Raw genomic sequence first — 24,543 nt, forward strand, 5'->3', positions numbered from 1 at the left:
ACATTGGGCATCAGTTTATGCCCAACTTCCATTATGCCCACTTAGAATATGTAAATGTTGTCAGCTCCTCACTGTTATTTTTATCTCCATGCCTAACAAATGTGTAGAGAGTTCTCTCCACTTTCAAATAATTGTATATACATTTAATCAGAGGTTTGCAACTGGGGCCAGTTTTGCTCTTCCAGGGGACATTTGACAAAGTCTGGAGACATCTTTGGCTGCTCTAACTAGGGAAGGAAGGAGTTCTACTAGTGTCTGGTGGGGAAAGGCCAGGGACCCCTGCAGTGCCCAGGCACACCTCCACAGCAACTATTCAGCTCAAAATGTCAGTAGCACTGAGGTTGAGATCCCCTGCATTACCTCCTTGATCTTTAAAACCATCCTCCAAGGTAGGGATTGTTATCAGTCTCCTCATTTTATGCATCAAACAAAACAAAACAAAACTTAGGCCCAGATGAGCCAGGAGATTTGTATCCAGGATAACCACAGGGCACAAAGTGAAGGACTTGGGTCTTGAATTCAGAACTCTATAGTCTAAATCCCTCCACACTCACTCCAGCCACTTTTTTTTTTTTGCATGAGTCCTGCTTGCATAAGGCACTTTTGTTTACTGTAGCTGACAGCATATGTGCTCTACAGAAGTGTGTGGGGGCACATGAATTTTCCTGACATCCACACTCTTATTCCAGCAAACAGTTTCTAGGAGGCAAACAAGTCTGACTTGAGGCAAAATTGTGAGAAAAAGCCAAGCCCATCTTTGTGCTTGTGTCCTCCTGTGTTTGTCAGTGGTGCCTCCAACAAAGTGGCCACCCTAGAGAGTCCACTGCTGTGTGTTCTCATTCTTTCCTGGCCAGGGATGCTTAACCACCCCCCTTCAATGCATCTCACTCGTAAAATATATACCAGACCCATATAGCAGCTAATCAACGAACCAGGCGGAAAGATGGTGTGCTCAGAATGTGGGCATTTCCTGGTAAGCAGGAACGGCTTCCTGGCCTCTTCAAAGTAGATCAGATTCCCATCAAAGCCTGTCCTCTTTTCTGGCGTGTCAGGACCACTCACGTTGCGGCTTTTCAGTGGAAACACGGTGCCTGTCAGATTCAGGAAAATGTTTTCCTACTGCCAAACGAGCTCTCCATGCTCCCCAAAACAACACTCACGAAAAGCTGCCCAAAGCTAGGGATACGGAGGAGAGGGTTACTTACCAGAGTGACTTCTAACAAACCATTTTTACACAAGACAAAAGAGCAGAGAGATTCAGCTGCGTGTTCATTCTGTGGTCTACAGTAACAGCAGCCCCTCTGCTGTCAGCACCGCCCATGCTGTCATGCCTCTGCCTTCTCTCTAGAGCAGTGCACTCCCGGAACACGCTGGGAAGGGGCCCTTCCTCTAAACTATCTAGCTGTCACTGTCACCACTTAATAAACAGTTAAAATGCAGTGACTCAGATTGCAGGTGTCAGTTTGGCCTGGGTGATTGTCAAATGGACCCATCCCAGCTAATTTAGGTCTTCCGTGGCTCCACTCAGATGCCTAAAGGCAGGCCCGATGCCAACATACCCTGGCAAATTCCAGGAGCAAAGGGGGCAGGAAAAGTGCATAGAGAGTGCATCTGGGCATGGTGGCATCCAGGTGTGAGGGATGTGGAAGAAAGACTTGGGAAGGAGGAGCCTCATGCTGTGAAGCAGTGAGTAATTTATGGTCTGTGCTCCAAAAATAGCAGCAGTCTCCCTTCTCCTACAACCCCTGGAGGCAGAATCCCTGGCTCTGCCATGTTGGGTCTCTCCACACCTGCTGTGAGGAGCAGGAGAGGAAAGAGTGTTTGTCACTCAAGGGAGTTCTTCATGGATGGCTCCAACTTGCCATCGTGAGCCAGCTAGTCCCATCACTCCTTGTACAAAGGACTTCTTTCCTACACTCACTTAACTCAGTCAAATAACATCCATGTGTGGTTCTGGGCTGCATTCTATCATCCAGAGTGGCTCATTAAGGATGCCCAACTGGGGTGAAGAGTGTCTGCAAGTAGTTTTGTAAATTTTAACAAACTTAACAGGAAACATTCTAAAGCATTCAAAGCACAAAATCGACCAAGTGCCTGCGACAGGCCAGGCACTGTGCTGGGCTCAGAGGATGCTCCAGCATAATCCTCCGGCTCAGGAGTTCCAGAGAAAGCAACCAGTTGCCAAATAACTCTATGTACATAATAATAAGACACATGGGATACTTAAGAAAAGAGGAAAAAGAATTCTCGTCACTGAATACTGGAGACAGATTTGGAGTTGGTAACAGAGTATCAACCACAAAGTGCACATGACTTACTGACTTCAAGGGGTGTGGCCAGCCAACAGGTATTCTTGACATCCTTACCATGGACCATTTTGGGAACATTGTGCTTCTTATCCCCATCGCCAGCCTTTGCATTGATGTTTATTTCTTAATTCCACATTTATTCATCCTTCCACATTGGTTTATCTTTCCACATTTATTCATCAAGCTTATTCATGTTTCTAGACTATTTTAGGGCAGAACGTTACCCTGAATTTTGTGTTTCATGGATGTTCTGATATGGGTTTTTTTCTGTTCCTTAGACCCAATTGAAATACTGTCTCCTCCAGGAAGTACCCACTGAATGCTTCCAGGATCCAAGAATCTACAGAGTGCCCACTCTTTATTTGTGGGTTTTAAATGCACACATCACTTTTTATTTTTTTTTCATAAGAATTAGGTTTACTGTTGCGCAAATTGCTTTATCCAGTTCACATTCTTACAATCATCGAGAAGAAATGCTAAACATTTACAAGTTAGTCTTTGGATTCATTGCCACTGAAATCTCACCAGCGCTTTCCATGATCTCTGTACAACACTGCCCTTCCTCCATCCCCACCAAAGTCAGGCCCTCCCCACCCTGTGCTGGCATAGAATCCTGAATTTGTCCCTTCCAGTGCCCTTAGAAATGACACTGCACTTGTATGTTTGTGGTTCTCTTCCTCTCTGATGAAACTTGAGTCCTAAAGAACAGAGACTGAATCTTGTTTGCTCAGCATCTTGTTTAGGGGCAGATAAACAGGAGGAACTTTGTGTTCATGCTGACTGGGCGTAGGTGTCTGTATGTGGGCATCTGCATGTGAGCATCATCTGCATGTGTGTATCTGCCTGTGGGTATCTGCATGTAGGTGTCTGTATGTGGGCATCTGCATCTGGGCATCTGCACGTGGGTATCTACATGTAGGCATTTGCATATGGACAGCTGCATGTGGGTATCTTCATTCTGCATATGGGCAGCTGCATGTGGGTATCTGCATGTGGACAGTAGCATGTGAGTATCTGCATGGGGGTATCTGCATGTGGGTATCTGCATGTGAACATTGGCATGTGGGCAGCTGCACGTGGGCATCTGCATTCTGCATGTGGGCATCTGCATGTGGATATCTGCTTCTAGGTATCTGCATACAGGTATCTGTTACTCATCTGGGCGTTAGCTCTGAGGAACCAGCACATAGTCCTGAGGCTGGAAGCCTGGGACATCCTACTATTTATGTTATACAAATAAGTAGTAAGATGATTGAAACAAATTGTTCAAATCATTCATCACACTGGAACCGTCTTACTATGAGTAAATTCCACCTGTACATAAACAATTTTTGTTTTGTTCTTTAACCCAAACTTACGGACTCACCTTCAAGTGACAATCTGAGTTTTAACCTTGAACTGTCTCTCATTAGGTGTTGAAAGCCAGCTGAGCAATTAGCCATTGAGGAAGTTAGTGCCAGGAGTGACCTGTGAATGCCTGTGTCCAGAGCTTCAAAATCCTGTCTTCCTATTAGACTAAACCCTTGAATAACACACAGACCTTATTAGTGAGTCTTGGTAAACTATCACCCCTGAGTTACCTCTGAAACTCATGACGGCTACATTTTTAGAATAGTTTTGCAAATAATTACCATATAGAATACATATCTGCCTGTTTTATACAGTTGCATAATAGGCATCTCCGTTGTCACCAAGAAAGGTGGTACAACATCATGGCTGGGAACAACGTATCACTGTCTTGGAAGCCATGCCCATGGGTACTTCCTCTTTGACTAGCTGTGCGTGAACTTGACTAGGCATTTACCCGCGCAAAGTTTCCATGCCTTCTTTATCCAAAAATGATAATAAGAATGCTCTCTGTGATTGTGAAACTGAGTAAAATTAATATATAAAATGGCGTACGTGGCTAGGACATAATTAAAAATCACTTTTTTTAATACTTTTGTTCAGTGTCAATGTACGTTATCCTTTTAGTCACTATTTAGTAACAGATAATAAAGTACAATGAAAAATGCCAGTTTTTCTTTTGGCTGCTGTGAAGCTCAGAAGAAACGTTTAATCCTTAGTCACAGTGGTTATGTGAATCTGGACGTTCATTACATGGCTTTTCTCTTCCTCTCATGTTATTTTTGTTTTTATTTGACATTTAGATTTCTGAAGTCCATATTTTATCCAAACAACACATTTTCAGAGTAGATGAGATAGGTTCTATAAATAAGTAAATACATAATTTTTTATTTATATAAACAGAAAATATAGGCTCCCTGTCATGTAGGACTTACAATATTGTAAGGGTAGGAAAATACACAAAAAGTAGAAGTCAAATTATAGATGTCTGTGTGTACACACACACACACACACATACACACACAGTGCTGTGACTGCAGCTTTCACAGCTGGCTCTCCAAAAATAACAACAAAACCCTTAATTTGTAGGGTTTGCCAATTTCCATGGTGTAAATATTCTTACCATGGCTAATTTTAAGCTCCCACTCATTTAAGAACTGGCTCATACAATTCCAAAAGTACAAGTTGGCTCTGCCGAAAGATGCCAGAGTGGCCTAGTCTCAAAGTGGGAACTCAATTCAGAAAAGAAGGGCTACATGTCTGTGGACCAAGAGAGTCTAAGAAGGTCTTAGGGAGCACAGACAACCTGAGGTGCATCTTAACAGACTCACACCATTTGGAAATAAATAAAGACAGATGAAAAAGTTCTAGCACCTGTGTGTAGCCAGCTCACTCATTCATTGTGTATCATTGCTTTGTTTATTCAAACCATTAAAAAAAAAATTATAACCAGACACCAGGCACTTGCCGTAGAGTTTTAAAACATGGAATTTTAATCCCTGCCCTCAAGGGCAGGAGGTCAGGGAGATGTAAAGTGTAAAATAATGTGGACACAGGGGGAGAGCCACGTGACACTCTCCAGGTGACATCCGAGGAGAGTGGTTAACCCGCCTGGTGGGGAAGGGACGGAGGCTGAGAGGCAGGCCAGTGAAGGGCATTCCAGCTCCAGAGTCTTTGAGTGAAATAAAAAGTAGAGGAAGCATGGAGTGTGGACAGCTGCAAGCATGGCCCTGTTCTGACATGACATGCATGCTAGGCACAGGCAGGAGCCAGAAATGTGTCAAGGACGCGGGATGCAGGAGACGCAGATTCTGAAGGATCTCAGGGCCCCGGAAAGGAGCACGGCGTTTCAGCAAGTCTCAAGGTACCACTGCTGCAATTGAGCCGAGATCAGAACTGCCTTTTAGATAAGTCATGTGAATGGATTCGCTGTCCGTGTTGCGTCTGAATGGCTGAGCGCAGAGGTAATGAGACCCTGCGAAGGCCATTTCCAGTGTCCAGGCAAGAGCTGGTGAGAGCTCAAACAGGGTAACAGAATCAGGGATGGAGAGGAATCTACAGACTGTGCGGTTCATAACTTGTCTCTCAGTTTGACCTTTTTAATCAGCTTATACTGTAAGCCAAGCAATATCATTATCCATTAATTTAGGTTTACATTTTAAAAGAAAATAACACGGGTTTTTATTAGCTAGTTTTGAACCGTCTTATTTTGTTAACTTTCTCTTTATTCATGCAACAGACTCTCTGACAGATACATTAACCTGGAAGGCATTTTACATACATCGTATTCCTGTTTTGATACAACATATAATAATAATTTTTAAATTTTCTTTTACATTAAAAATAACACATTTGTTACTAGATTAGTTTTATGTCAGTTGGGTAAGATAATAATTAAACATTTTCCTGAATAATCATTAATCTTAACTGGGGGGTTTGTGCTAGAGTTTGATCAGTAAAAGAAAAGGTAAAGTTAATTATGAAATTAATGTAACTCTAGGAAACTTGAAATGTCTGGAGCTTAGAAGATTGAACTATAGCTCTTTTGATGACCAATGATCAGATGTATTTTTTCTGTCACTGAAAATAGAATAACTGAGATACAAAATAACAAATTAAAAGATCACTATTGCTACGATCTGAAGAGAAAAAAACAATAAGTTTGTTTTCTTAAAAATAAAGTATTAACAAAGCCATATCTCTGGGTTAATTTTACCACTAGAAGCTCCTACAAGCCGGGCGCCCTGGCTTATGCCTGTAATCGCAGCACTTTGGGAGGCCGAGGTGGGCGGATCACGAGGTCAGGAGATAGAGACCATCCTGGCTAACACGGTGAAACCTCTCTCTACTAAAAACACAAAAAATTAGCCGGGCGTGGTGACGGGCGGCTGTAGTCCCAGCTACTCGGGAGGCTGAGGCAGGAGAATGGCATGAATACAGGAGGCAGAGGTTGCAGTGAGCCGAGATCGTGCCACTGCACTCCAGCCTGGGCGACAGAGTGAGGCTCCATCTCAAAAAAAGAAAAGAAGTTCCTATGATTAATGCACCGGCTTTTCATAGAACATTGCCTTAACATTTAAATTAAAACATATTTAAAGAATATTGAAAACACTTGAGAGCCATTTGAATTTGCATTTACTATACAATAATTCGAATTTCTAGTCCAAAGTACATTTTTTCTCCTAATGCTTTCTGGGATGCATGATTTATTTTCTTTTTGTTAACATAATCAAATAATTTTGTTTTGAAATGTGTTTTTCATTATAAAACCAGTGTAACCACATTACAGAATATTTGTGGACAGCAAAAAATGATTTCTACTTTAATGTTTATTGCAGAATTTTGTAATAGCAAAACAATGGAAACAACTAAATGTTCATCGATAGAAAAATGGTTCAATAATCTAGCATGGGATATAATCTGACAATTAAAATAATGAGGTAGATATTGACATACAGAGATATGTGGACATAGAACGCCCACAAAGGCACAGTATTGAGTGCAAACATTAAAGAACCAAACAATCATAGAACATGATGTAATTTGTATAAACATACACATAACAATAGGTGCTATAAATGCATAGAAAAGGGACTTCAAGACTTAGTACATCAACTTGATGAGATAAATCACCTCTAGAATGTTTCTGCATATTTGTGCATTTGGTAAGACATAGGAATAGATTTAGGGGTGGCAATCAAAAAGGATTTAACCTTGTTAGGTTTACAATTTTTATCACAATATTATGTACATTTATTGGTGCATTAATTGCAAAATTAATAATAAATAAAATAAAACAGAAAAGTGGGGTGTTTGGAAGCTCATGCTTCCGCTCCTGTAGCACAAAACTGGTTAATGTTTGGTATATTCTTTTCAATACACACACACACACACACACACACACAGACATGTATATGTGTGTATGTATTTATAAACAGAGTACATGTAAAAATTCCCTCATTTTTTCATCCAATGTTTCAGCATATTGTTATATAGACTGCAAAATTGGGGGTTGGTTTAATTTATGGAACAGTTCTGATACAGTTAGATATTTGTTCTCACTAAAATCTCATGTCAAACTGTAATCTCCAGTGTTGGAGGTGGGACTGGGTGGGAGATGGCTGGATCATTGGAGCAGATCCCTCAAGAATGGCTTGGTCCATCCCTTTGGTGATAAGGGAGCTCTTGCTCCAAGTCCTTGCAGGATCCAGTCATTTGAAAACATGTAACACCTCTCCCCACCCAGCCTCTCTCCCTTGCTCCTGCTTTCACCAGTGAGATGCCTGCTCTCACCACTCTGTGCACCACGAGTCAAAGCTCTCTGAGACCCTCCCAGAAGCCCAGCAGATGCAGGTGCCATAGTTTCTGTACAGCCTGCAGAACCGTGAGCCAATTAAACTTCTTTTCTTTGTAAATTATTCAGTCTCATGTATTTCTTTCTTCTTTCTTTCTTTCTTTTCTTTTTGTCTGAGACAGTCTGGCTCTATCACCCAGGCTGGAGTGCCTGGTGTGATCTTGGCTCACTGCAACCTCCGCCTCCTGGGTTCAAGTGATTCTCGTGCTTTAGCCACCTGAGGAGCTGGGATTACAGGTATTCACCACCACACCCGGCTAATTTTTGCATTTTTTTAATAGAGATGGTGTTTCAATACGTTGACTAAGCTGGTCTCGAACTCCTAGCCTCATGTGATCCACCCTCCTTGGCCTCTCAAAGTGCTGGGATTATAGGCATGTGCCACTGCACCTGGCCTCATGTATTTCTTTATAACAATGCAAGAACAGCCTAAAGCAAGTTCTCTTTGGAGGTAGTTTACATGTTACATTTTAATGCTAATAATCAAAATCTTGCATATACTTTCATCCCATATTTTGAAGTGTTTCCATAGGAAAGATTTTTAGGAACATTTACTGGTCAAAAGATATGCACATTTTTGTGGTTTTTATTTTATCTTTCACGAGGAATGTTACCTGTGCTCAAGAATCTACACCAACATATTTGGAGTTTTGGCTTATTTTAGATCCTTAAGCAGATTCAGTTAACTCATTTATTTTATTGTGTTTTGTTTTAGGAGACACTAGTTAGAGCCTGGCCAAATTCCAGTAAAATAGGAAAATATAGAATCTGAGACAGAAGAGAGTCAGAGTCAAGATCCCACATTAATCTACTTATTCCATCTGTAAGGGGCCATTTGGGCACTGGGGGCCTTGACAGTGCTTGGCCGAGTTGGTGCTCAATAACTACGCATTACGTTAAAGATAAATGAGAAATCTGAGTTGTAACCCAGCTAAAACCAAAAGGTGATGGAATACACAGCGGCTCAGGAAGTCTGGAGTTATTAGTTGACAGCAGTTCTATCCCTACAAGTATCTTCCAGGTAGACCGAAAGGCTGGGTAATCTCAGTGTGCATCTGGCCATGGTTCTGATGCACTAAAGTGTGAAGGTCGAAGCCCATCTAGGTCAAATCACAATGAGCTCACAAATCCATACATCCATAAGAGATTGTCTGTAAGCAGACAGAGGGAAGATATATATCTTGCCTTAGAACATGAGATGAATCCATTCTACTGCTCATGAGTCAATAGCACCTGTTTTAGGCTTTTTTGTTTTGAAATAATTACAAATTCACAGGAAGCTAAAAACTTACTACAGAGTGATCCTATGTACCTTATATTCAATGATTTTTCCCAATGTTTACATCTTACATAATTATGGTACAATGACAAACACAGGATCTGACATGTCTACCATGTATATATACAGTTCTACTACTTTATCACATGCCAATCTGTACAATCATCACTGCAATTAAGATAGAGAACTATTCCATCACCACAGAGATCTCCCTATGCTGCTTTTTAATAGTCACATTCCCTCATCTAACCCACCTACATACACTATCTCTAAACCCTGGCAACAACTAATGTTTCCCATATCTATAATTTTGTCATTGTGAGGATGTTATATAGTGTGTGACTTTTGAGATTTACTTTTTAACCTCAGCTTAAGGCCCCTGAGATCTGTCCAAGTTGATGCATGTATGCATATATTACTTCACCTTTTTATTGCTAAGTAGTATTTCATGGTATACTTGGTATACTATGGTAAACAAAATACCACATTTTGTTTAACCGTTCAGATTTCTCATTTATTTGTAATGTAATCAAAGGACTTTCGGGCTGTTTCTTAGTTTGGGCTATTACAAACAAAAGCGAAGGACTTTTGCGCTATTTCTTAGTTTGGACTGTTACAGAAAAAACTGCTGTGGACAATCTTGTTCAGATTTTTGTGCCAAAATAAATTTTCCTTTCTCAAGAATAAATACCCATGAGTGCAACTGCTGAGTCAAATGGTAATTGTATGTTTGGTGCTATTTTTAAAAAGCCAATTTTTTTTCTAGAGTTACTGCATCATTTTACATTCCTACCAGCCATGTAGGAAACATTCTGTTTCTCTATATCTTTGTCAGCACTTGATATTATCACCCTTTTTAATTTAATGTGTTTTAATAGGTATGTAATAATATCATAGTCTTGGTTTGCATTTCTCTAATGGCTATTGTTCAGAAGATGTTCTAAAGAGGCTGATCATCTTTTCATATTATCTGCCATCCTTATACTCCCCTCAATGACAGATATCTTCATATCTCTTGCCCATTTTCTCCCTGGATTGCTTTTTTTTTTTTTGCCATTGTGTTTTGAGAGTTCCTAATATATTCTATATATGATTGCCTTTGTCAAATACATGGCTTTCACACCTTTTCACCCAGTCTGTAGCTTTCCTTTTTATCTTCTTTACAGGGTCTTTCACCAAAAAGATAATTTTAATTTTGATAAAGTCAAACTCTTTTCTCTTTTATGGATCAAGCATTTGGTGTCATGTCTAAGAATACCTTGTCACGTGGTAAATCTTGAAGATTTTCCTATGTTACCTTTTAAAAGATTTGTAGTTTTATAATGAATATTTAAATTTATGATCCATTTTAAGTTAATTATAGTAGGTTATAAGGTTTAAATCAAGGTTTAGTTTTTAACCTATAGATGTTCAATTGCTCCAGCACCATTTATTGCAAAGACTATTCTTCCTCCACTGAATTCTTTTTAGCTTCATCAAAAAGCAGTTGGCCATACCTGTGAAAGATTATTTTTAAATTCTCTATTCAGTTTCATTGATCTTTGTTCCATTATACTCCTTCAATACCACACAGTTTTGTTTAGTGTAGCTTGATAAGCCTTGAAAATTTGAAGAGTGCTTTCTCCAACTTTATTCTTCTCTTTCAGAATTATTTTAGCTGTTCCAGTGCCTTTGTAGTTCCATATAAATTTTGGAATAATCACCTGTGTGTCAACAAATCATCTTGCTTGAATTATGATAGGAATTGCATTAAATTGGTGTGTCGATTTGAGGAGATTTGATAATTCACTACGTTAAGGTTTCCAATTCATGAACATCATATGTCTCTTCATTTGTCTAGATATTTTTATTTCTTTAATTAGAATTTTATAGTTTTATCACATAATTTATTGCATATTTTGTTAGATTGACACCTGTGAATTTTGTCATCTTTGAGTAATTGTAAGCAGTATTGTAATTTTAATTTTAACACTTTCACTGCTAATATACAACAATACAATTAATTTTTGTTGATTTTATATCATGTGACATTGCTAAAATCATGTATTAGTTTTAACAGTTTTTACAGATTACTTGGGATTTTCTCTGTAGACCATACTGTCACATGCAAATAAAATCAGTTTTGTTTCATCATTTCTAGTCTATATGCCTTTTATCTCTTTCTTGCCTTATTTCACTAGCTAGGGTTTCCAGTAATATGCTGAATAGCAGTGGTGAGGGTGGACATCCTTTGCTTTTTTGTTGTCTTAGGGGCAAAGTATTCAGTCTTTCATCATTGAGGTATAATGTTTGCCATAGGTTTTTGTTGATGCTCTTTAGCCAATGGAGAAATTCTCCTCGGTTTCTAGTTTTCTGAAACTTAGAAACTTAAAAAAAAAGAATTATTATTCATTAGGAAAATGCTCTTTCTACATCGTTTGATTTAATCATCTGGTTTCTCTTCTATAGTTGTTAACATTAAATACATCAATTGATTTTCAAGAGTATTGAACACACCTTCCATTCCTGGAATGAGCCTCACTTAGTTATGTTTTTAGTTTTTTTAATGTTTTGTGAAATTCTGTTTGCTAATATTTTATTAATAATTTTTGCATCAAAGAAACTATCATCAGATTGAACAGATAACCTACAGAATGAAAGAAAAATTTTGCAATCTATCCATCTGATAAAGGTCTAATATCCAGAATCTATGAGAAACTTAAACAAATTTATAAGAAAAAAAACAAACAACTCCATTAAAAAATGGACAAAGGACATGAACAGACACTTCTCAAAAGAAGACATTTGTGGGCCCAACAAACATATGAAAAAAAGCTCAACATCACTGATCATTAGAGAAATGCAAGTCAAAACCACAATGAGATACTCACACCAGTCAGAATGGCAATTATTAAAAAGCCAAGAAGCAAGAGATGCTGGTGAGGCTGCAGAGAATTAGCAATGCTTTTATACTGTTGGTGGCAATGTAAATTAGTTCAATCATTGTGGAAGACAGTGTGGTGATTCCTCAAAGACCTAGAACCAGAAATACCATTTGACCCAGCAATCCCATTACTGAGTAGACACCCAAAGGAGTGTAAATCATTCTATTATGAAGATACATGCATGCATGCATATGTTCATTGCATCACTATTCACAATAGCGAAGACATGGAATCAACCCAAATGCCCAAGAATGATAGACTGGATAAAGAAAATGTGGTACATATGCATCATGGAATACTATGCAGCCATAAAAAGGAATGAGTTCCTGTCCTTTGGAGGGACATGGATAGAGATGGAATCCATTATCCTCAGCAAACTAACACAGTACAGAAAACCAAACATCATGTATGCTCACTTGTAAGTGGGAGTTAAGCAATGTGAACATATAGATACAGGGAGGGAACAACACACACTGGTGCCTGTGGCAAGGTGGGAGGAAGAAGAGTATCAGGAAAAATAGCTGATGCTTGTTGGACTTAATACCTAGGTGATGGGTTTATAGGCGCAGCATATCACCATGGCACATGTTTACCAATGTAACATGTTTACCAATCTGCACATCCTGCATATGTATCCCAGAACTTAAAATAAATAAATAATTTTTGTATCTACATTCCTGAGGGACATTAGTCAGTAGGTTTCATTTTTTGTACTGTCATTGTCTGCTTTTTGGTATCAAGATAATCCTGACTGGCTTTGTAAGATAAGCGTCCTCTTCTTTTTGTGTAAAATGAGTGGTTTTTTTTTTGTTTTGTTTTTTTGTTTTTTTTTTTAACTTTCAGTAGAATTCACCAGTAAAGCCATCTAGGCCCTGAAATTCATTTTTAGAAGGGTTTAAATTATGGGCTCTTCCTTAATAGTTATAAGGCTATTCAAATGATTAGGTTCTTATTGAAAGAGTTGTAGTAGTTTTACTTTTCAATGAATTGTTATATTTTATCTAATTTAATCAAGTTTACATGTGCAGAATTTTCCATAATATTCACTTAGTGTACTTTTGCTGTCATCAGGGTCTGTAATGATGTACTGTGTTTTATTACACATGTTCATAATTTGTGTCTTTTCTCTTGTTTTCTTTGTCAACCTTGATAGGGATATATAAATCTTATCGATCATCCTAAAGAACCAACTTTTTATTTCATAATTCTCTCTACTTTTCAGTTTTGTGTATCTGCTTTCTACGTTGTATTTTTGTTTTCAATTTCATTGATTTCTAATGGTATTGTTATTACTTTCTTCTGCTTGCCTTGATTTTCTTTTTGGTTTGGTTCTTTTTGCCTTGGTTTCCTGATATGGGAGCTTAGATTACTGATTTTAAATGTTCTCTTCTTTAATACAAGCCTTAGGATCACCATTTTTCCTCTTATTACTGTTTTAGCTGCATGTCAGAAATTTTGGTATCTTCTATTTTTATTTCAATTCAGCTCATTGTATTATTTTCCTTGAGACTTCTCTTTTCTGCATAGGGATTATTTAGAAGTGCATTATTTAATTTCTGAGGTTTGGGAGATTATCCTGCTGGATTTCTGTTATTGACTTCTTGTTTGATCCCACTATAGTCAGACAACATGCTCTGAGTAATTTCGAGTTTTAAAAATTTATTGTGGTTTGTTTTGTGGTCCAGAATTTGGTCTATCTTTATTTATGCTCTATCGGTACTTGGAATGAATGTGTAGTCTACAGTAGTAGTTGGGTGGAATGTTCTATAAATATCAATTAGATACTAATTTTTGGTGATGTTGTTGGGTTTTATATCCTTGCTGATTTTCTGTCTAGTTGTTCTATCAATTATTGAGTGAGGGTTGTTGAATTCTTTAACTGCGGATTCATCTATTTCTATTTTCAATTCTGTTACTGTTTGCCTCAAATTATTTTACAGTGCTTTTGTATGGCACGTGCACATTAAGGTTTTCTTTTCCTCTTGGTGGATTGGCCCTTTTGTGATTATGAACCGTTCCTCTTTATATACGGTAATTTATTTTGATGTCTATTTTATTTGATACCGATATAACCACCTCTGCACTCTTTTGATTAATGTTTCTCTGGTATATCTTATTTTAAGCTTTTTTTGTTCAACTTACCTATATTATTATATTGAAGTGACTTTCTTGTAGAAAATATATAGTTAGATCATCTTTTGTTTGACTTTAAAAATCTACTTTGCCATTCTCTGTCTTTTGTTTTCAGCCCATTTACAGTTAATGAAATGATCAATTTGTTTTGTTTTTTCATTTCTTCATTTTTGTTTTTCTACCTTCCAGGAGGTTTCTTGAATATATTTTAAATTTCAATTTATCTGTAGTGACAGTAACTGTATCTCTGTTTAAAGTGCTTTTAACCATATATATATAAATTTTACTAGTCTGAGCAAAGTATAATACTGTTACCCCCTTTAATCTCCACTTACCCTCCCTCATTTATAATAAGGATCTTAAATATTTTCTCTACATAGATTGCTTCAATAGTCATACATAAGTTAGAAAATTCCAGAAGAGAAAGGAATTCTATTACACTTTACCCATGTTTTAGTTTTCTTTTTGATGTTCCAATATTCTTGCTCTTAATATATTCTTTTTATTTAGAGAACTTCTTTTAACTATTATTTAGAGTAGGTATACTGGTGATAAATTTTCTTATTCTTTGAGAATGTTTGGATTTTCCTGAATTCGTGAAGGATATTTTCAATTAATATAGAATTATGGGTTAACAGTTCTTTCAGTACTTGGGAAATTGCGTGCCATTTCCTTCCTACCTTTTTTGTAAAAAAAAAAATATATATATATATATATATATAACTCTTGTGGGTACACAGTAGTACCATTTCCTTTTGGTTTCCGTAGTTTCTGATGGAAAATCTACTGAGGGCTGGGTGCGGTGGCTCACGCTTGTAATCCCAGCACTTTGGGAGGCCAAGGTGGGTGGATCACAAGGTCAGGAGATGGAGACCATCCTGGCTATCACAGTGAAACCCCGTCTCTACTAAAAATACAAAAAATTAGCCGGGCGTCGTGGTGGGCACTTGCTCAACCACAGAAAGCTTTCCCTCCTCCAAAATCTGAAGTCATTATTAGCATATTCTAGCAAGTCCCATGGTGCATTGCAGGTGTTTTTGTTTGTTTATATGTGTCCTGGTACCCAGATTATCTTGTAAAACCTTTGAGGAAATGTTGGGAGAGTATGTAGTCCCAGCTACTTTGGAGGCTGAGGCAGGAGAACGGTGTGAACCTGGGAGGCGGAGCTTGCAGTGAGCCGAGATCACGCCACTGCACTCCAGCCTGGGCGACAGAGCAAGACTCCGTCTGAAAAATAAAAATAAAAAAATCTACCAAGTTGTTTCTACCCTGTAGGTAATGTGCCATTTCTCACTAGAAGTTTCAATGTTTTTCTTTCTTATTTATTTAATTTTTTACTTTAGTTTTGAAAGGTTAATTTTGATGATGTGTTTGGATTTCTTTGTGTTTATCTTGTTATTTGCTCAGCTTCTTGAATTTATACATTTATGCTTATTTGTAAATTTGGAAAGCTTTCAGTCATTCTTTCTTTGACTACTCTACCTGCTCCAAGAATATTTGATCTTCTGTTATATTTGATCTTCTGTTATAATCACACATATCTCTGAGGTGCTCTCTCTCTCTCTCTCTCTCTCTATTGTATTTTTTCTGTTGTTGGGTTGGGTAATTTGTGTTGTCCCACATTCAAATTCATTGATACTTTCTCCTGTCTTCCCTAGTGCGCTGGTGAGCCCCAACAGTGAGTTTTGTTTTTCTCTTCATTTTGGCTAATGCTAATGCATTTTGTTTTAGTTCTATAATTTCAATTTAGTTCCTATCTTCCATTTATTTGATAACTTTCTATATTTTTATTTGTGTGTGTGTTTGATCATTGAAACATTTTTATAATAGCTGTTTTAAAATCCTAATCAGATTATTCTAATATCTGTGTCATCATGGTTTTGCTGTCTAATAATTATCTTTTTGTATTCAATTTGAGATCTTCTTGGTTCTTAGTACGATAAATAATATTTTATTGATGTGTGGACATTTGCAGAATTATGGTTTGAGACTTAGAATTTTATTTAAATCTTGTCTGTCAGTGGGCCTCCTCTTATAGTCCTCTGGCTGGTGAAAGGTGATCTCCCTCATTACAGTGAGGTGAAGTTGACACTCAGTGTTGCTGTTGGGTGAGGATGGAGTTTATTCTCTCCACTTGGCCTCTGCTGATACCACCCTGGCTGGAAGGATGAGAAGCACATTGCTCTTCCTTATGCAGCCTCTAACAACACAGTGCATGTGGAGTGGCCTGGTTAATTCTGGGTGACGGTGAAAGTCCAGACTCTTCACTAGGTTCAGATGAGTCTACTCGAGGCAGAGGGGAAGGATGTCTCATTACTGGTGGGGGTGAGATTTCAGGTTCCTCAAATGGTTCACATGTACCCTCAAATGTCTGTAGAATAGTGATCCCAGTAAGATTGTGTTCATTTTAGATAAAAATAAAATATTGGTATTGAGGGGTGAAGACTAAGTGTTCATTGTAAGAAAGCTAAGTGATTTATCAGAGTCTCACTATATACAGGACATTCAAAACATAGGTCATACAGAGTCTATTCCCCTAAATTTACTATCCATGGTCCATCCTAATCTGTGTCCAATATAGGTTTCCTACCCTCCTCTACTCCTCCTCACTACTCACCCTGCACTCCAAACAAATCAGTGGTTTATGGATATCCACCCGCATCTAACCTGTGCCCTCTCTTTCCTGACACTGCTTTCTTCTGCCTAGAAAACACTCTCATCTCTTTGGCTACTTTTAACACCCTACAAGCCTTGTTGGAATACCCCTTCACTCAAAGGCCTTGCTCAACCACAGAAAGCTTCACTCCTCCAAAATCTGAAATCATTATCAGCATATTCTAGCAAGTCCCACAGTGCATTGCAGGTGTTTTTTGTTTATTTGTTTGTGTCCTGGTACCAAGATAATCTTGTAAAACCTTTGAGGAAATGTTGGGAGAGTATGTTGCTCAGAAAAAAGCTTTTTTAATTACTTTTTTTTTTTTTTTCCATTTGAATGATGGTGAGGAATTAAAGAAAACCAAATTAGGAGGTGATGGAAAAAAAAAAAAAAAAAAAAAAAAAAAAAAAAAAGGAAAGATCAGATAACTACTGAAAATGATTTCTAAAACTGTAGGCATTAGTGAAAATAATGCAAAAAGAAAATTGTATAGGTACTTGGTAAACATAAAAATATCCCAAAGTTTATTTTTTATACGATTACAAAGAAGTATTCACTGCAAGACAGAGTTTTAGTTCACTTCATTTTTTCTACTATTATTTACCAAACAGTAACTTCTGATTGAAATCTAATGAATCAAAATAAAATCATAATATTCTTTTATAATTATATTTTAGATGGTAATTTATGTCTCATCACTTATAAAAATGATTTCTTGCACTTTGACAGACTGAGTAGTTTTGGTGGAGTTTCTCATTTTGTTTTCCATGTTCATTCCATTATTTACTTCCATTATGTGTGGAAATGTCCCACAAGAGCTGCATATTCTTAAAATTGTTAAGAAGTTATTTGAATTTGAAATGTAACTGAGGACCTCTGAGACAAAATTTATCGTGTTGGCTTTACAGTTTGTTTTTTTTGTTGCTGCTGTTGTTGTTTGAAATGGAGTCTCTCTCTGTTGCCCAGGCTGGAGTGTGGTGGCGCCATCTGGGCTCACTGCAACCTCCGCCTCCCGGGTTCACGCCATTCTCCTGCCTCAGCCTTGAGTAGCTGGGACTACTGCTGCCCGTCACCACGTCCGGCTAATTTTTTGTATTTTTAGTAGAGACAGGGTTTCACCATGTTAGCCAGGCTGGTCTCGATCTCCTGACCTTGTGATCTGCCCACCTCAGCTTTCCAAAGTGCTGGGATTACAGGCGTGAGCCACCGAGAAAGTCCACACTCCCATTAATGCCCCAGGCTTTTTCCAGCTTTGTGCTTTATCATCTTAAATATATGGTTTTGCCTGCCTGATTGCCTCTTGATCACAAAAGCAATGCTCTCTCTGCAACCTCAGCCCTCATTCCAGGAAGAAAGAATATAAAAGTTACCCAAAAAAGAGGTGGCCATCTTTTGCAGAAAAGCAGACTTTCCCAGAAATTCCCAGCTGACTTACACTTGCATCTCCTTGGCCGTAACCGTGTGACCCAAGCTGCAAAGAAAGGGCGATAAATGTTCTTTTACTCTCCTATCCCAGCACATTGCCACCCTGAGAAACATCAGTGCTGAGTCTGTGAAGAAGCGGAGAATAGATTTGGGGTAATGAATTAGTAATGTTTGCCACACTGGGTTAGAGCTCTTTTCCTATGAGCAGATAATTTACCTAGTCCTTTAAAAGTTAAGTTCACAGTGCCCTGGAGCAAAGGTAAAAATGCTTCAAGAGGAGGAGCCGTTCTGAAACACTTTGAGACTCAGCTGAGTAACCCCAGGGTCCATGAGGGCTCCTGTTCAGCATGCCTCCTTCTGACAGGGCCCTTGGTGCTTGTTGATGTCCACTTGTTGTTGGTCATCATCCTGACATCTGCATGGCCTTTTCATGTCAACCACCAGGATAAAAATCATAATTTCCATCTGTGGTTTGTTGCCACATTTCAAAAAAATAGTATTTTTAATTTTTGTGTGTACATAGTAGGTATATCTATTTTTGGGGTACACGGAATATTTTGATAAACACATACAATGTGTGATAATCACATCATGGTAAATGGGGTATCCATCACCTCAAGCATTTATCCTTTTCTTTTATTTCAGAAGCGGCTAATATCCTCATTATTGATATACTGTGTAAGAAATTACTTATGCATTACTAGTATAAAAGGACTGCCTTATACGGAATTCCATTTTTTACCACCCATTCAACACTAAACAGTCTCCCTTCACTACGTACCATTACATGCAAACAAATTTTCACTGTAGTTAATGCGTTTTAAGATAACCACAGATGAGAGGGAGAAAGACAGAAACAGAAAATACAATCAACCTTTGCTCTGCTTGAACCATTTAAAGTTATGTGGTTGTAGTTGATAACTTATTTGCATTAAAAATGTATCCTTTTGTCAGCACTGTGGCTTTTGTTAATTTTTTTTTCTTAAGAAGAGAAAAAGTTTCTCAACTTAGTGTAGCAAAACCGTTTTCTAAAGGGCCTATAAATAATTTTGAGTCCCTGGTGCTGCCTGGAAATGCAGCTCTTCTGAGCTGCAATGTCGGCTATTTCTCTGAAACTGGAGTAGTCATTCAAAAATAGTTTCACTCAATTTAACTGCCTATTGAACCCTCTAAATTACAGATATTAAGCCTTTGGTTTCACAACAAACTTAATGAACAGTTCTGACAATCTATAAGCAAGGCCACTGGAAATTCATGGGCCAGATGGAATCACAGATTACACCATTTTCCTACTGGCCTGCAATTTTCTGGCACCTGGATCTACATTCCAGGGATACATATTATGTCTGGTGCAATAGTCCCTGCCCCTAATAACTGAATTTGTGTTTTAGAAAGCTCAATCCTAGCAGAGAAAAGGCTTCAAACTTTCAATCCTGATTCTTTGAAATATCAGGACAGAGACCAACCTATTGATATTTAGAATGCAAGGTGCTATGAGGAGACCCGTTAAGAGGAAATTTGTCTAGAATGGGGAGGGACTACGGGAACAGGTGGGGAAGCAAGAGTGACGGAATGAAGAAAGAAATCTGTAATATCAGGTGTGGGATAAGGAAGAAAATACACGAATTGGCAAAGGAAGAAAAGAAGACAGCTTGAAAGTCAGGACATTCCCCCGAGAATCTCTCAATTATCCATGGGAAAATGAGCACTGGTGATGTATATTTTGCTGTAAAGATTCAGCATATCTGCAGTATAGTGATTTTAAGGGGAATGCGCTTAATCACTGAAAGATTCCTTTTCACATCCTGAAAAGTGACCAAGTGTCAATGACGTGATTGCGTATGAAGGAATCAGACCGTGTGAATCCATTTTCTCATTCAGAACGTTCATAAACCGCAGTCCTTGTGCTCCAGCATGTTACAAATTTCCTGTTTTCAAAGAATATGTATCACTCTTCCCCCCATCTTTATATTTATCAGGCTGTATTCTAATTGTTTATTTATTTACCAATTTGTTTTTCTCAGAGTAGGTAATGTGGTCACCGAGGAAGAGATTCATCTTATTTACCTCCATGTCTCTTAAGTCAATAGGAGGCCTGAAAAATAGTCAAATCTTGGCTGGCAAGATGCATGCTCAAATTTCCTGGGGCAAATTCAATGATTTAAACATGGATTTGTATTTGAAGTGGAGAAGAGCATCCTAGGGAGAAGCCAAAACCTGACTTGAAATATTCAAACATATGAAAGGTAAAGAATAATGCCTGGTTAGTCAGCAGCACTTGAAGAAATCTGTGGATGTGATTTCATCTCGATGCTTCTCACTTGACCCACTGCAGAGATCAAGAGAGATGGTTTCCCTGGCAGGAAGCAGGGCCTCTGTCTCCTGAGTGCCCATAGGATAGAATGCCTTTGGTGGAAAGCAGAGGACATTTTATTGGCATTATACATTCCACATATTTTTATTAAAAAAATTTTTGTTATTTAAAAAAAAAAAAACAAACTCTATAGAATGGTTTGATATCAGGGGCTGAAAGTTCCCGGAGAATTGGCAGTACAACTTATTTTACAGTTGCGGAGGTGAAGCCCACCTGAGAGAAGGAAGTCACCTGCAGGAGGTCGCTGGGTCACCGCATGATTACTTTTATGCTGCACAACATAGGGTCCCTGTCCCCCCTGGAATACCAAAAATTGGCAAATGCCTTATGAGGACATTTTTCATATTTTTAAAAACATCTGGCCGGGCATAGTGGCTCATGCCTGTAATCCCAGCCCTTTGGGAGGCCGAGTCGGGTGGATCACGAAGTCAAGACTTGGAGACCAGGCTGGCCAACATGGTGAAACCCTGTCTCTACTACACATACAAAAATTAGTCAGGCGTGGTGGAGTGCGCCTGTAGTCTTCGCTACTTGGGAGACCGAGGCAGAAGAATCGCTTGAACCTGGGAGGCGGAGGTTGCAGTGAGCCAAGATTGCACCACTGCACTCCAGCCTGGGCCACAGAGTAAGACTCTGTCAAAAAAAAAAAAAAAAAGTAAAATACGATAATTTAAAAAAACGAATGAAACTCAGATTTCTGTTATCCATTGAGTTGCCAAAATAGTAAAAATTAAGTTGTTTTGTAGGTGAGGAGAAGATAATATTTCTTTACTTTTGGCTGAAATGATGGTGACAATTTAGTCAAATTTGTTATTTGTTGATAGATCGCTAGGAAAACGTGCCAATAACACCCAAACTATGACAAATGCTGTGCATTATTTATTAACCATACTTTGTTTTGATTTTTAGGTGATCTTTAAAATATTGTTGAGTGCCTGAAAAAGTGTCTTTAGTGGGGAAGAGACAACTATATCTGAGAGAGGATGCTCACCAAATATCCCATCTTCTTCCCTACACATCCGGAGCTCCTGAATGTTAGGCGGGGCCCAGTGACTATAGCTTTCCTATAAAATGTGAGCAAAACTAACGCGCATCATTTCTGGTCTGAAGTGGTAGAAAACTCTTAGGCGATTTGCTCATTTTTCCCTGCTACAGGGACAAATGCATGTACCAGACAGAGGTGGCTTGTCTTCATCTCCCTCAGCACCCGCTGACAACCCTTTTAGCACAAAGAGCATCAGGAAGGAATAAACTCATCTGCTGCTTATTATGGAAGAATGAGGTCATGTGTTACTTTAGCATACACTGAATTAGCCTGACTAGGTCAAGATCTAACATTTCTCTGATACTTACTTACTCTGTCAGGTGCTTTTGAATCACAATTTCGCTTAATTCTTACAGAAGTCTATGATGGAGCTGAAATCTCTACTATATAGATTTTACAGTTAGGGGAAGAGCTGAGACTCAGTGAGCCTCCATCCACTTCTAAGGCCCCACATTCAATAACTAGCTGCACAATTGGACTGGAATCCAATCCTTCTGGGTCCCACTGCCCATGCACTCCCCACTGTTCCATGTCACCAGATGAACAGTGAAAATCTTGTGATAGTAGCAGAGTCCTCCTGAGTTCAAATCCACTACTCCATGATTTTTTACACTCTGAACCAACTATATCGTTTGGTTCATGCAGGTTCCAAAGGAACCCGATGTGTTCATCACAACCACTGCCATCACAGTAAATGCAGTATTTTTATTTTCTAAAAATAACAAATGGCTGCGTGCAATGGCTCGCGCCTGTAATCCCAGCACTTTGGGAGGCCGAGGCGGGCAGATCACAAGGTCAGGAGATCGAGACGATCCTGGCTAACACGGTGAAACCCCATCTCTACTAAAAATACAAAAAATTAGCCGGGCATGGTGGCGGGCGCCTGTAGTCCCGGCTATTCAGGAGGCTGAGGCAGGAGAATAGCGTGAACCCGGGAGGCGGAGCTTGCAGTGAGCCGAGGTTGCGCCACTGCACTCCAGCCTGGGAGACAGAGTGAGACTGTGTCTCAAAAAACAAACAAACAAAAACAAATAGCAGATCGACTTTCTTAACCAAGCTTAAATTGTGTGTCAAATATAGAAATCACAGTGCTCTTATCTTACAAAGGAATTCTAAAGTTGTTTATTATGGCAACTCCAATGACATGCATCACATCAGGTGCAAAGAGTCAGATTTACATATGTCTCACTGATTATTTAAAGGAATGTTTCTCCCCCTCCTCCATCTCCTGCTCGGTTGTATGTCTATTTCCTTTCCTTTAAGTAGGTCATGTGTTGCCAGAAAGGTTAAATGTAAAAGTCAGCAGTATCTGGCAGAGACGCATGTGGAGATGGAGATGTTCTGTGCTGCTCTCAGACTGATTAAATAAAGGATGCTGAGGGAGTAGAATGAGGCTGGATGCACACTTTACTAAATGAAAGTAATGCATTAGAATGCAGCTTTAGGGTCTCATTTAAAAATATAATTCAGGCACCAGCAGAAGCCTTTAAAATATCGGCAGATGTCTTTATGCCACATTTCATATAGAGGACAAAGTGGATTGAAAGACAAATGCAATCCACAGAATGGTTCAGTTTCCCTTATAGCCCCTAGTGCTAATTTCTTTTACATGTATTTCATTTAAAGAGAATTTTTAAATCTATTTTTTCATATACTATTGCAATATTCTCAAAATCTACCGGAGATCGTTCCAAACTATTAATTTCTGTATACATTTTTCAGTGCACTTCCCTTCATCCTGCATGTATTTAGAACTTACTATTTGCAGACTGAAAAATGAAGACTGTTACCTTCAGAGGGGAGAAAATGGAAATATCTCAGGGAAGCTGATTGGAACTGACTTTCTGTTTTGAATCTCACAAGCTTTGTCAAGGGGGTTACCCCAGGGGATCGTTTCTCATGTAAACGCTTGCATTTTCCTTTTCACATTATGAGGAGGTGATGAAGGACAAAAGAGCTATTGTTCTCTCACTTCTACTTTAATTTCCCCCAGTGGTGTTTTATCAGGCTCTGCATTTCGGAATCTGTTTTCCCTTTTCCTGATCCTCCTGTTTTTAAGTCAGTAATGAGGAGTTCAAATGCCAGGCAAAGTGCTGACGCAAGCATTGTGCTATCTGTTTGGAGATGAACTTGGAAGATTTATCAATTAGGGAGGCTTTTGCAATACTCAAGTGGGGAAGTAGTTTCCAAAGCTACCTATTTGGTAAGACTGAGATAAAAGAATTGCCAGCCTCTTTACTGTAGATTCCAGCTGACCGAAGTGAAAAAGTCAGAAATGAGAATGCTGCTGACCTGAGAATTTAGGGGAATCACAACACCCCTTGGACCCATTACTTTTGACTCGTGATGAGATTTTCTTTTTGAGAGGTTTACAGCAAGGGGCATCTTAAGGGATTTTGCCCCTAGACAAATCCGACTGGCATGGCATTCATTAGAAATCTGAAACTGCTATTCACATATTTAGGAGCCAGATAAAACTAAAAATTCATTTGGTAAATGTATTTCCTCTTAAACTCTAATGTCTTATGTATAAGAAATATCCTTAAAAGTGAATCAGCAAACTTTCAAGAAAATCACTGAATCTAATTCTTAACAAAATTTTGGTTCTACATAGAAAAAGTATTTTTTAAATGGTGTGTTAGTTAATTTAAAAGACCAAAATGAGTTAAAAATCAGAGCCAGCCTCACCACACAACT

The sequence above is a fragment of the Papio anubis genome, chromosome 14 (genome assembly GCF_008728515.1).
Source record: "Papio anubis isolate 15944 chromosome 14, Panubis1.0, whole genome shotgun sequence".
Lineage (NCBI taxonomy): Eukaryota > Metazoa > Chordata > Mammalia > Primates > Cercopithecidae > Papio > Papio anubis.